We start from the raw sequence: 15,564 nt of genomic DNA, 5'->3' as shown, positions 1-15,564 counted from the left end.
GACCTCTCCAGAGGAACATAGATACAACACAGCCCATGTCGCACTAGGAACATTGTAGAGAACACCTTTGGCATACTGAAATGCCAACACATTCCGTTATCTGCACCTCATCGGAGGAGCACTGTTGTACAGACCAAAGAAAGTGGTCCAGTTTGTGCTTGTCTGCTGCATGTTGCACAACATTGCCCTATATCATGGCTTGCATCATCATGATGTGATGCACATGGGAAATGATGGTGAGCCCCGTGTTGTTCAACCACCCACCCACCCACTGCTGCTGAGTTGTTGACACGAAATAATGTGATACAATATCATTTCTCGTGAACTTTTCTTCAAGAAATCTTTTAATTTCTGTTTAAAGAAAAATAATCTTTTGTTCAAACTTCACAATCACATTGCACTTATATGGCACAAAAAATATGCATGTCCTTCAAGGGAAAAAAATACAATTGTAATATTCAAGTTATAATATTCAAACTAATTGCATATCGAGCTATGGCAAAAAAATAATAAAATAAAATAAAAAATAAAAAAAATAAGCTATTCCTGTTTCCCTTTCTTTGATATTTGCTTTTTAACAGTTTCCTTCTCAGGTTCTGTCCTCCTCCCTGGGTGTCTGCTCCAAATTCCCTTATTCTTGGTCACTCCGCTGAAAGATTTGATGTGCTTGGTTGTGGTTGGATTAAAGGTCCCTCGATCCCCTTTCTCAGATTACCCAATTCGGTTGTCAGAGCAGATCCGGTGTCAACCATTTTTGCGTTATGTGAGGCTATGGCCTGAGTGTGGTGCCTAAAAATACCTCGCAGCAAGGATGACGCTATCCACACCTCCTGTGTGATGGAGGACAATACATCTTCAAGGGCTGGACTGGCACTGTTGCTCTTTTAACAACTCTCTATCTATGTCCATGTAATGAACTGCTGAGCTGGGTTTATATGTATTTTTTGAGGACGTCAGTACATCGGATGTAGGTGCTTTTAAAAAAAACAGAACAATAAAAGAAGAACAATATTAAAATCAAAATGCTGGTGCAGAAGTACATGCCAAGTAGCTAATTTTCCTCTAAAATAAAAACTGCATGTTTGAAGTCACTTACCTTGTTCTATCACCAATTCAAGGACTACCTATACTACCCCAGAATCCCGATCAGCTGCTCATCACAAAAAGTGAGCTGCACCTGTTGCTCAATGCCGGTTAGAGGCAACTCTTCTACTGACCCTCCACCTGTTTTTTTGTTTTTTTTGTTTGTTTGTTTTTTTTTTTTTTTGCTGAGGTTTTATTATATGCAATTTTTTTTCTTAAGTTTTTCTTATGTCTTGCCATCTTCTCTTAACTTCCGCAGTTGTTCTTTTCATTTTACCCACTGCATTGTCTTTGTTTGCAATTTTGTCCCATATTGCATTTTTTTGGTGTAATATTTAGTGTAGAATTGAATTTTCCATTTACTATCACAACTTGTTTGTTCCCTAACTTGCCATGGCATTTGGTACAATTACCACACGCAAAATCCCACTTAAAATATAGGTGTGTCTAAATTATTTGCACGTGTGGTTATTTGCGCAATTATTGTTAGTAAATCACCCGCAATACGCCCACGACGCACATACGTAATTTGAAAGTTTGCACTAGATTCAAGCACCCATTATTTGAGATCTTAGTAAATCGGGGCCAATGTCTTGAAGTGGACCATATAATTCACAGCAGTTCCAATTATTTTTTGCTTCACTAATGTGCAAGCCTGTCTCTCGCGCCTCCTTTGACAGGTGCCCACAGGTTGAAAACTCCTGTACTAATGCACACCTCATTTATGAACAGAGAGCTCGCAAAAACTTCCCACAAATTCAGCTCGGCTAACTTGACAACAAAGTTGCACAGTCAATGTTATCTCCCTGCCTGGGCCTTGTTTCCCCATAACGTTTGATCTTAGCGGTTAAGATCTTAGCGATTTTACAAACATTGTTATTTTTTACATGCGTTTCCCAAAACTGCACTTAACAAGAACGTGCGAGGAGACACTTTAAGTGCTACTTAAGAGGGTCGCTGTCCATATACGTGAAGAGCTGAAATGTGACCATAGTGCTGTTCATCACTGCAACTTCATTATATTTGTGCATAACTTCATAAACATTTGCAGGGCTGTAGCTGTAAATATCGTGAAAGGTGGTAACTATTTCAGGGGCCCACAAGTCCAGGAGGGCCCAGGAAAAATTTTTAACTGTATTTTTTTTTTTATATATGAAAGGGGCCCATACCAATACACAATCAGGGAACCCTGAATTCGGGACATTCTAAAACGCTTAAAGTGAAAAATGCTTAACCTGGCTTAATGTACTAAAGCAGTGATATTTAAAGACCAGATTCTGTATGCACCTTATTTATGATGCATACCATAATTTAGAGTCTCACCCTGTAATTTCTGTCTAGGTTTCTTCTGCATTGTGGCTGATTTATTGATTCTGTTTGACAGATTAAAAAATGCTCTGTTTTTTTTGGTCTTTCCCATTAATTTTCAATGGTCGGTCAATTTTGACTGCAAATACCAAAGGTGTCCCTTTTTCTTTTTTTTTTTCTTTTTTTTTTTTTTTTAACCACCACTTAGATTTATTGAATCAAGACCAGTTTATTTTGTATGTTCAGATGGCAAATGAAGAAAAACTCACCAAGTTTTGTACTGCTCAGATAAAGGAAACCATTTTTATAAAATGTAAAAAATTTATTTAGCTCAAAAATAACTGCATACCATAGGAGGGTTAAAACACTTTGAATGAAAATTGGAAGTGGTCTTCGACATCATGTCCTGAGGGTACCTAAGCAATTTGGAGACAGCATCACATAGTGGTCAAAATGCTTAGTCAATTTAAACAAAACTTTTAATGTATCATAGCTTCCTTATTCCAAGTCTTCTGAAATTGGCAGAGATACATTTTTAAATGTATTTATTATATACATTTTTTTTTTTTATTATTTAAAACCTGCTGCTCTCAGCTTGGAATGTTTCTTTGGCACTTTTCAGCTGTGTCAACGGAATGTCCCAGTGGGAAATGCATTGGAATACAAGCCAAAAGTTTGTGAGTTTGAATCCAAGAAAGAGCAGTTTGAAGGAATTTGTACTTCTGTTGATCTCTGAATTTTCATATTGTGCTAACTACAACGCAGACTGTAATTTACTGTGTAATTCCTGCTTCAATTAAAGAAAAGCTAAGCTGTAACTATTTTCTCAGAAATAGTTGTATTCTCTCAACCAAGAATGCCTCTTTGTTGTTAGTCAGACTTGTTGATTGTGTGGTGCAGTGGTTAGAGCTCTGGGTTTCAGTTCAAAAGAGTGGGTGAACCCTAGTTTGATACCCACTAGAGCTGGTATAAACGTTGTAACTCTGTTGTGCTCTTTGCAATGTGCTTAGGTAATGGCTTTAGGGCCTGGCCCTGATCATTGGTGCTTACAGCTGTATTTTATATTTGTGACGAGGAAGAGGGCGTGGCCCGATGCTGAATTGTCCTAATCAGCCGGGAGGGGGATAAAGACGGGCCAGAGGCACCAGATCGAGAGAGAGAGAGAGAGACACACGCGGTGTCTGTGTGTTTATGTTTAATTTTATTTATGTCATCAAAGTTATGTTGACTGTTCTGCCGGTTCCCACCTCCTCCTCCATCCTGAACCCTGTTATATTGGTGCCAAAATCCAGGAATGAGGAGGGATGTGCCGTCATGGAGTCCTCACCGCTGCTGTCCACCAGGGGACAGAGGAGTCGCTGCTGGCCGCCGGGAGTCAGCGGAACCGCTGCTATCTGCCAGGAAGGGGAGGAGCCAATACCATCTGCCAGGGGTCAGAGGACTTGCTGCCATCTGCCAGGGGAGGAGTGGCTGTCATCTGCCAGAGCATGGAGGAGTGGCTGAGGACTAGGCGACACCGTGTCCGGGGACCAGCGAACGAGTTTTTCTCTCTCCTCTCTCTCTCTGCCTCTCCCCCTTGCTCTTTCCCTTTCCCTCTCCCCTCTCCCTCCCCTCGTCTCTCCCAGGGCTCCAGAAAGGCGGGGAAAACAACATTTTTTTTTATTTTTATAGTTTGTCTAATGGTACTAAAAACAGTTTAATGTAAAAAAAAAAAAAAATTAAAGTCTTTCATATGTCAGGCTTTACAGGGTTAACTCTACCAGAGAATATAGTTAGTTATTTGCTGATTTCACACGCACTCAACCTCTGCCTACGCCTTCTTCGCCCAATTAATTTCACCTTGCAAAGATAAATGTAACAGAGCCCTAAGAGGAACTAGTAGTCGTTGAGCGGTTCACTATCTGCCCTCCCATTTGTAGCTGCCATATCGCATTACCCCTAATTTGCATAAATTTGAACTCTGTTCAACTCTGTCGCATTGCCAACAGTTGCTGTCACTTGTGTCGCAGAAAATTGGCAACTCATGAAAATGAGTGACTTCTGGTGCTGCAAATTGCTTTCAGTAGTCATTTTTCCATCCAAGTTATAGATTTCATTTATGTGCAAAATCAGAATATCAAAAGCAAAGTTTCCATCACGTGTTAAGAGAAGAAAATCGTCACTTCTGGGGAATTTGCTGCAAAATAGGAAAGAAAATGGAAGATGAAGCCACTGTGTCACTTTTATTAAATGTAATTAATTATTTACAGACAACATGAACTTCATGTTCAGCGACAGATGCCTTTTGTCTGTGTGTCACACAGTTCTGAAAGGTAATAGTAGACAATCATTTTGATGACAGGCTTTGGCATTTCAGAATAACTAGAGCACCACCTCAGATGCTATGAGATAATATTGATGACACTGTCTGAGTGAATGATGTATTCACATGGCTAGAATCACATGACTTTTCTGTTGCGCATCAATATTACTCTATTCAATATTACTATAATTCTTTAGGAATATTTTTGGTTAATGTGTTTCCATGATATTTTATGCACGTCTGTCTGAGCCACATTCACACACACACACACACACACACACACACACACACACACACACACACACACAGATTAGCACTCACCTTTTCCTCCACTCCACCACACACACACCAACACACACACTCACATTTGCTTCACTCCAGTACACACACACCTCATCATATCCTCCCTGCTGACACACACACACACACATCTTTTGCCCTGGCCTGTGTGGCCCACACCTGATTACCGTAGATGAGAGCAGCACTCGAGCAGCATTCCAAACACACACACATACACACACACATGCACACACTGCAGCTCAGTTTCACAGTCTCCTGAACACACACAAGCTCAAACTGAATTCTCTCCATCCTGAATTGTGTCTCTCTCAAATGTGAATCTCTCAAAGTCTCTCAAGAACATGTTCAGGTCATATTTCACCCCCTAAATCAAAAATAAAACATTAGAAATTATATTTTGCATAAAGAAAATTAAGCCTGTTTTTGTACAATTAAGATTTCTGAATTCTGACATTATTTCCACAACATTCAAACGCATTTTCAAATTCACCAAGCGACCATTTAAATGTCCTGTCACTTTTTGGCTGCTTAAGACATAAACTCAGATTAACATGGATAAACTGGATTTATCATGTCATGTAATCCCTGATTATGATGTGTTATACTGTGTGCGTTTTCAATTTGATTTATATGAGATCTCTTTGCTGTTTTATACTCAGTGTGTGTGTGTGTGTGTGTGTGTGTGTGTGTGTGTGTGTGTGTGCATGTTTATGTGGTTTACGAGGACAATTTTTTAGGTTACAAACTGGTAATTACTAGGGTATTATGCTATAAATGTGGTTTATGAGAACATTTCTAGTGTCCCCATAATTTAAATTGCTTAAAAAAACATACTAAACGATGTTTTATTGAAAATGTAAAAATGCAGAAAGTTTTTGTGATGGTTAGGTTTAGGGGTAGAGTTAGGATTAGGGGATAGAATCTATAGTTTGTACAGTATAAAAATCATTATGTCTATGGAGAGTCCTCATAATGATAGGTAGACCAACTTGTGTTTGTGTGTGTGTGTGTGTGTGTGTGTAAGGAGAGCTTGTCTTTGTTGTTGTTCATTTACTGTGTGTGTGTATTTGTGTGTTTCAGTGGAGATCACAAGGCGTTCCTCTCTGTGCTGGCAGCCGTTTCTCTCGTTCTGATCTTCCTGTTAGTTCAGCGTAACTGCTCGCTTGTGTCTAAGATCGCCCTGGCGCTCGGCCTGCTCTGAGTTTACAGCTACCGTGCCTGTCAGAAACATCCTGTTCCCATGGCAACACAGCAGCCGTGCCGTCTCCAAGTAAGTTTGATTATATTTAAATATCTTATTGACATTCCTTGAATGTCAGATGGTGAATAAATTATATTCACTCATCATCGTAGGTTTGAATTGTCTGAAGTTTCTTGGCTAACTTCTCATCTGTGAGCTGTTCTCATCACAGTCACAGCACTAAATGCAGGGATTGAATGTTTCTCGAGAGTTTCTAACTGAAGAGCTCGACTCAAGGGGCATTGGTGGAGTCACAGAGTTTGTACAGAGCAGAAACTCAGTTTGTACAGAGCAGAAACTCAGTTTAGTATAGAGTCAGAAATTAACAAAACCATGATGGATAAAGAGCGTACACTTCTGGGCCAAGCCCAAATGGCAAAACATTAAGCTTTTAATGGTCTTAACCACAAATCATTGGTCAGGAAATTAACAAAATTAATAAATAGATAAAGTAATTTAGTATGTGATAGTTTTTACCTTTGATTTATTTAAATGTATAAGCCTTGTGGGTAAACTTGTGGACAGCTTTTTACAGAAAGAATAGTCAATGTTGATGGCTTCAAACAGTTGATGAGTAGTTGAAAAATGTTCCCCTTTCAAATATGGACTCTGACCAGGCCAAAACATGAGCTTGATGGACTTGTTCTCAAGCCACTTCTTGGTCTTTGCAGTGTGGGCAGGAGCATTGTCTTGTCGAAAAATAACATCTGACCATTCCTCTTTAGAAAACAACTTTTCAATTGTGTGAAGCAAACCCATATGCAAAATGCTCCTGTACTTTTCAGTGGAGCAGCTCACCAGTACCAGCAGCTGAAAAGGCTCCCCACACCATGACACCTCTTCCTCCATGCTTCACTGTGGTTGAGATGCATTCACTATTATATTTCTCTCCAGATCTTCAAAGACGCCTCTCTGGAGCATCACCATGCAACTCAAATCACGATTCATCACTCCACACAACTCTGCTGAACCTCTCTGAATCAAACTTTCCATATTCTGCCAAAAACTTCATTCATACTTTCAGTCTTTTTCTGAGACAGCAGTAGCTTTTTAACACATCTTCTAGAAACAAAACCTGCATTAGATAAGCTTCTGGTTATTAGTCTTCTCGAACGAGTCTTGTTTTCTGAGGTCTTGAATTCTGGTCTTTTTTTCCTGTCTTTGAGAACAGTACATTTCAGTAGGTGGTCATCCATGTATGAAGCAGATCCTCTATTTCTGGCAACATCACCTGTTGTTTCAATGCGTTGACCTATTCTCTTAATTGCTGATAGAGAAATAGGGATTTTTTCTGCCTTTAGAGTCTTGTAAACTTCAGAATAGCTATAGGGTGGGATTTCATTAAATAAATATACCATTTGTGTGTTCAGCAGTTTTCAGAGCGGTTTGCAATCATACCGGACATTTATGACAAGTGATCGTTGTTGATCTACTGTTGAGGTACTGCTCAAATGTGTTTTTCAAAGCAGTCTTCTTTTAGCCTTTATTCAAATGACTGGTGATAAAATACCAGTTGTACACACACACACATGTTGGTGTGGCTATCCTTATGAGGACTCTCCATAGACATAATGATTTTTATACTGTACAAACTATAGAGTCTATCCCCTAACCCTAACCCTCACAAAAACTTTCTGCATTTTTACATTTTCAAAACAACATTATTTAGTATGTTTTTTAAGCGATTTGAATTATGGGGACACTAGAAATGTCCTCATAAACCACATTTATAGCATAATACCCTTGTAATTACCAGTTTGTAACCTAAAAAAAAGTAATCGTAAACCACCCAAACCCGCCCACACACACACACACACACACACACAGAGACTGAGTCCCAGCTCAATCCTGTGACAAAATAGCGCTGTTCGCCTTTTCCCCTTGACATTTTCTCCCACCTAATTAAATCTTTGACCTTGAGGCCTTCCTGTGGTGCCACAATAGAATTCAAGACCACAGGCTGTGTTCCATTACACACTCTTCATACTACACAGAGAGAGAATGTGCGGGCATCAGGGTAAGGTAATTGCCAGTGCCACCCTCTGCCACCACACTTACTCTCACAGGCATTAATCACCACAGGACATTGTTTATGTTGCCCTGGCAACCTCTGGTTCACCTGTTACGAAGACATCCGCTGACTTTCGCCCCACGCTCTCTTTCTTTCGCTACAAATGCTGGATCCAAAACAAAAGTCTCCACTGAATGATTACAAGAAATAATAGGTTTACAACACAACTACAGATTCAGTGCTGTCGGAGTTTGACTGAGAGCAGGCCTGTAATTAAAATGAGCAGTAAGTGACAGCTGCTCTGTAGCGTCTATGTTAAAAATATCGGCTTTAATGAGAGGGATTTTAAATACAGTATGTGACCTTTTTCAATGACTGCACAGAGTATGTACCAGACAAGATGCTTTTCAACATATTCTTTAGTTTCAAAGAGTCTTTTTATTTGCTAGAATGAATGAGAATGTTTTCTTGCCTCTTTGTTTGAAGGAGAAGCGCATACAATTTTAGCCGAGCATTGAGTGATTCTTTAGTTATGTGTGCTTTTGTATGTGTGGACATTGGAAAGGTAATACCATTTATGAACAGAAGCAAAGCCACATAGAATCACACAGATATATTTCAAGCCGCTCTCTAAAATAAGTAAACGGCTTCCTCCATTACTGTTTGGCTTGTGTATTATTATTAAAAGACTGTGAGTCTGTGTTGCATCTGATTTAATTGTGTTTGAGGAAGAATACAGAATTCTTGCTCCACATGGATGAAACAGGCTACTAAACCCAGCATGTGGTATGTAGTCTGCTCAAAATATGTTTTTGTATGTAAACCAGAAATATTAATAGCTTTTCTGACTTCATTCACAAGAGTACAGTTTTAGAATCTGATTTTATGTATATTGCATAATTATGCTGCTTTCCAAGTTATCTGAATTTGGCCAAATACCAAGGCAGCATCCCATGTATCTTTAACCATGAAGGCAATCCCAGAATGCTGCAACGATCTTAGTGAAAAAATCATCCTAGATGGTGGACAAGTTGATAAAAAAATATTGATTATCAAATATATTTTTTATTCCATTTATTCATTTTATTAAATTCTGCAAAGTATAAGTAAAACAGAGCTCCATCTAATTAAAGTGTACTTTTTGACCCTTAATTTGTGTGTGCTATGTATTTTAGGTAACAGTTGTGTTAGTTCTATTTGTTAAATGATTATAAAGGGGTTCATTGATGATTAAGAAATTTACAAATGCATTATAAATCATTAATATACGGTTATAACAACATTAATAAAAAGGGAGACTTTCATGCAATACCTACCAAATAATGAGCCATTTTACCTAACAATTTAGTAATGCTTAATAACACTTATTCAACATTAGTTACCTTAAAGGAGACCTATTATGCCCCTTTTTACAAGATGTAATATAAGTCTCAGGTGTCCCCAGAATGTGTCTGTGAAGTTTCAGCTCAAAATACCCCACGGATCATTTATTATACAATGATGTAAATGCCTCTTTTTGGGTGGAATCAAAAACACGCTGTTTTCGTGTGTGTCTCTTTAAATACAAATGAGCTGCTGCTCCCCGCCCCCTTTCTGGAACAGGGCTGTGCCTTTACAGCTCGTGCTTCGGATACTATAGCAACAACAAATCAGAACCAATATGACTGACACCATAAGTGTTTTTCAGCCATTTAGCAACAATGGATGAGCAACACAAAAATATACTGTAATGACGTTAGCTATGTGCTATAACGAGACATGACATTTTAGGGGGTTGTCTTGCATCATGCGATTTGCAAACATTCACAAAATATACAGTGCGATACTTACATCTTCAGGATATAAAGCTGGAACATGAACAGTTGGTACTGATCCATGCTTGAGAATCAAATATTTAGAAAAGCCTGCTTTATACTGACCCTCATTCACAAAGCAGTCTGGTGTAAAATGATTTGCTCAAACATACACAAATTTTGGTATGTTTTGGGGAACATTTTCTTCAAAAACAAAACTTGTCCACTGCATCTTCAGTGGCTCTGATGCTGGGAGTACATGAAGACTCTTATGTTCACTTTTACAGCCAACAACTGAGCACTTATGACGCTTATGAAGCTGAGACATTATTCTTCTCAATGTAGCTGCTCCAGCACGGAAAAAAATGGTGGACTGTGTGTCGATCACTCAGGGGAGGATCTATGATAATAGGGTGGAGTCCGTCACCAGTCGTGGGCGAGGCCTGCTCTAAATTGACGTCACTTTAGAGCGGATACCAAAACCAGTCATTCTGAGACACTGTTTTTGATTAATAGAAATATAAGAAAGAGGAGTGGGTGGACTTTTAACATTGTAGGGTGGTTGTGTACACACACTGCCAACTCACATTTATGTTCAAACACCATGTAAAAGTGAATTTTGCATAATAGGTCCCCTTTAACATAATGTGGACACACATGAAGAATTTATTAAGGAGTTACCAACATTAGAAGCCTATGCACATAAAGTTCAGTATGGTTTAATGGTCAGCAGGCTTTATTATATAATATATGCTGTGAATGAGCATGAAGACCTGAAAAGTGTTTTTGCTGAGGACTTTAGGTGACTAGGACTAGGTAAATTGGGACACCACTTGGAGTAGCTTTCTTTTGACATCAGCGTGAAAAGGAAAGTGACAACACAAGTGAGCATAGACATTAATGTAAGGAATATAAACAGAAAGCGGACTGTAGAAATTAATCTCACTGTTTTTCTATTTTTCTGTATTGTGACATAAATCATGAATTATGGCATGTTATGTTTTTGATTAAATTAAGTATGAATAAGTGTATTTATTAAGCATTTATTGCCTTTTTTAATTTAAGTTGTTATAATGGCATATCAATGTGTTTTATTATAATACATTTATATATGAGTTATTAGTCATTAATGAACCCTTTTATAAACCCTTAATAAAGGAAACATCGGGGGCCTGGGTAGCTCAGGAAGTAAAGACGCTGACTACCACACCTGTAGTCGTAAGTCCGAATCCAGGGCATGCTGAGTGACTCCACCCAGGCTTCCTAAGCAACCAATTGGCCCAGTTGCTAGGGTGAGTAGAGTCACATTGTGACACCTCCTCGTGGTCATTATAATATGGTTCGCTCTTGGTTTGGCGCGTGGTGAGTTGTGCATGGATGCCGCGGAGAATAGTGTGAAGCCTCCACACGCGCTAGGTCTCCGCGGTAATGTGCTCAACAAACCACATGATAAGATGCGCGGACTGACGGTCTCAGACGTGGAGTCAACCGAGGTTTGTCCTCCGCCATCCAGATTGAGGCGAGTCACTACGCCACCACGAGGACCTAGAGTGCATTGGGAATTGGGCATTCCCAATTGGGGAGAAAAAGGGGAAAATCCCCCCCCTCCCCACAAGAAAGAAAGGAAACATTAATGTAAAGTGTTTCCTATTTTTGTGCTTCTCAGAGTATATAGTTGTTAGGTTAGCAAAATGCTAATGTCAAACTCTATTGAAATCAACTGAGGCCAGAATCATAATATATGCAAGTACGCAAACACAGACATTAATTAAACCTCAGTACTCAAGGGGGCAATAGAGTTTATTAGAGATGTCTGCCATTAAAACGCATATGTTATTATTCAGGTAGCTATCTAAAAACATGTACTCAGTTTAACTAACTTGCTAGGCAAGATTCTATTCATACTGTTGTTTCCAATCTGATCTCATTAAAATTGAGTGACTGTGGCTTCATTTTTGCAAAATGATATTACGCAGTTCATTACATGTATCGCTGCACTTCCTAGGTGAAATGTCCACTGTGTGGCGCTAAAATCATGTTAAATGTTCTCCCAAACAAATGTTTTTCTTAAAGCTACACTATGTAAGATTTTTTTTTTTTTTTTGTTACAAATGAATAACATTTCATTAATGAGCAAGTACACCAACAATCTGTCTTCCAAACCATGTTTTTCACTTAACCCAGTTCACTATGGTAAGCCTATAATAATGATTTATATTTTAGAGCTGTCGGGCTTATTTGGCAGGGAATTGTATACATCCGTCATTCGTCCTTGTGTGTTTACGTCATGTCCTTAAATAAAGAAAAGAAGATCCAGCTACTACAGCGCGTGAATATGTGTGGTAGTAGTTTGAAGCTGAAAGCTTGTAGCCACAACATATGAGTGACACAGACCATAGATTTTTCAAAAAGGCAACCCTCTGGGGAATCACCCGTTTTCAAAATAAAGAAACCGAGAAGAGTCTGCAAGCAAAAATGGAAAGCGTCAGAGTCCATAATAAAACACGAAACAACATTGGATTGGCTTTTCAGTGGTGGCGACAACTCAGAGATCTTAAAGGATTTAAAACTGACCCAGTGATGGAGTTTTTCTTGCTGGACAGTGGTACGTCCCATCTAGGAGTAAGGACGCAACACAAAGGTGACACCTACATGAAGTGTAATCCATAAATCTGAATTTATTGAAAATGTATGTTGAAAAGAATGGAAGCAAAGACTTTGGAGATAAGAATGGCCAAAACAATAAACAAAACATTTCTAACTTCCCCCCAAATAAGATATTACATTCCTAATCAAGACAAGAAAAATCTAAACAAAATACAGACAACTTCCCTATCTCCTTAACTAAATATAAATAAGAGACAATTGTTACAAAGATAAAAGAAAAGCCCTTACAGCTTCCTAGTGAAGTAATGAACTAGAATCACACAAGAGGCTAGTAACGAGCTATGGCTCACTAGCCATCACAACAGTCGATCACAAAGTTAACACATTTTACCTCTTGGACACATTAGCTCACACCTTAACAGCAATAAAATCAACATGGATTGTAAACACTCTCAAAAGCAACCACTACATACAAACGGGAAGCTACATGGCATGGCCGACTGGGCTGCACCTTGGCCTCGGGAGCAGTCTCTCTTCTGGGCGGCAAGCTCCATTTAAATAGCCCAGACTCTCCAGCATGCACCAATCCCAGGAAGTAGCTAATTCCACCATGGCCCAATCCTGTGATAGGGGAGTTGAGGAAAAGAGAGGTAGAGAGAAAACAAAGAAGAGGGAGAGACAACAACGGCACTGCACCAGCTGCTGCACAATACATCAGAGGACGTAACAACAGGTAAAATATTTTATTGGACCAATAGTTAGTCAGGTAGCTGTCTTTGTTCATTAGATAGCGTTAGCCACTCAAATGGGGCATTGTATTATGGATTGTGGCACTGCAGTGCTTTCAGTTAAATTTTTGAGGAAGGAAGGACAATAGAAAAAATTCAACTTTTATGCTGGTTACAATGCCGATCTCTAAACTAGTTACTACCTTGGTCAATTTGCCTGCTTGCTAAGTTATAATAGTTTCCACTCTTTGATTTTATGTGATGTGACTAGCAATCGTTATGTCTAATGTCATCGTTGTAACGCTATTTTTTTAAATCTGTTTTCAATATGTCCAAAAAAACAGTGGAAGATAATCACCTGTAACCATGGTTACTCCTCAAACCATCAGATTCATCCATGCAGAAGAGCAGATTTGAAGCCCAACTCATGTAATTACCAAAACAATGTTCTTCCGGAAGTAATTTGCAGTATTATGCTTCAACCGCCAGAGGGCAAAACGTTACATAGTGTAGCTTTAATGTTAATGCTCTATTTATTTTGCAAAATTTTGACACAGCAATTTACAGTATTTGTCATCTAGGTGCAAGTAGGTATTGATAAGTGCAAGAATAATGCTCCATTGAGTTTAGATGAGCAAAACCTATACTTCCCTACCTAAAACCTATCCGATAGTTTCATAGACGCAAATGTGAGACAAACACAATTGCTATAGCTACCATGTTATTTTGTGGTGCTTTTATGACACTTTCAGCTCACGTTTTGACTCGTGTGCTCTTCAGGATTCGTGCCTCGTACAGAATTCGTACATTTGCATTGCAAATGCAATGCTCTGTCAGTTGTGCTACTGCACAATTTGCAAAACAAAAATGTTTGAATGCAATAGGTTCTTGCGCCATGACTGTACTTGACGTAAAAAAGAAATCTGTCTGTAGAAGACTGATATGCTGATGTTTGCTATTTGAATGCAATGAATACATGGGTTTCATTATGAATTGTGTTACATGAAATTGCGTTCACGTACAGTATATGCAAATAGTATGTTTTGGGCCTTAGACAAGTCTTTTTTTACGTTTCACTTGAGGAACACTATTTGAGTGAAAGCATTTGAAAAGTTACAGAATTTCTGCAAAGTAGAGCAATTAAAATCATTCATTTATGAGGTACTGCACTATAATAGTTAGGATGCTGCCTTTTAAAGTAGCAGACTTTGTATGCAGTAGGCAGTGACGCAGCTCACTATGTTTTGTAACAGAGCTAGTTTACATAAAGAAACCCTTGAGCTAGTTCAGACATTTTAATATTGAGTCAATTGTTGTTTGGTTTTGCCGCCTGCAGTTTCTTGTTTTATGAAACAACTCTTTGTTACACCTTTGGTTCAAAAATTGTAATTAAACCAAAGCTAGCTCAGTCAACTGTAGTGGAGAGAAAATCATAATCATAAAAGGCAGAGTAAAGTGATATCAATCAAGGTGCTTTTTTTTTATTTTTATCAAAGTTTATGCTCAAAGCTGTTTACATTGTGATCGATTGTTGTGAGAGAAAGACACGCAGAAAATAATAAACAAGAATTTTGGTGGAGATAAAAATTTGTACTGTGGGAACATTTGAATGTTCAGTGGTGGCAGAAAAGGAAAACAGAGTGCAGATATTTTGAGGTGAAGTGCAGCATTATAAACTGTAATCTAAACAGATCTTACTTGCAGAATATCTCATCTGACGACTTCAACAGAGTCTGTTTACTGTTAGAGAGGAAAACATGAATTCCAAGTTCATTTCTCAGGGGACAGAGGGAATATCGTGTGCTGTCTAGGTCTGGAATAATCATAGCGGAACATTAAAGCTTAATGTTTCTCTTTCAGATCCATGCTGGAGAAAAGAGACATAGATCCCGGTTCACACAATACATAATTAAGAAAAACAAAAGGGAAAAACTGAAGTGTTCTTAAGGCAGTTCAGATATACACATTCTAAACTCTAGAAATATATAAACGTATCCGAGTAGGAACGCCACAGTTACAATGATACCAGATGAAGCCATGTCCTAACCAGCTGCAACACAACAAAGAAACAGTTGATATACAGTAAGCTTTTCCATCTGAATCATGGAAGTTTTTGTCCTAACCAGCCATGACGTGACAGGACATTTTGTGGATTGCTTGGTTTTTATTTCTGCAGCATCGCTCTGGGTAGC

General features: G+C 38.7%; 1 pseudogene; it reads left to right on the top strand.

Annotated features, from left to right (window-relative positions):
- Positions 1-15,564, top strand: part of LOC127412651 (GPI ethanolamine phosphate transferase 2-like) — a 180,655-nt pseudogene that overhangs the window by 109,369 nt on the left and 55,722 nt on the right.

The sequence above is a fragment of the Myxocyprinus asiaticus genome, chromosome 22, assembly GCF_019703515.2.
Source record: "Myxocyprinus asiaticus isolate MX2 ecotype Aquarium Trade chromosome 22, UBuf_Myxa_2, whole genome shotgun sequence".
NCBI classification, from domain to species: Eukaryota; Metazoa; Chordata; class Actinopteri; order Cypriniformes; family Catostomidae; genus Myxocyprinus; species Myxocyprinus asiaticus.
This window is presented reverse-complemented; position numbering and strand designations above follow the sequence as displayed.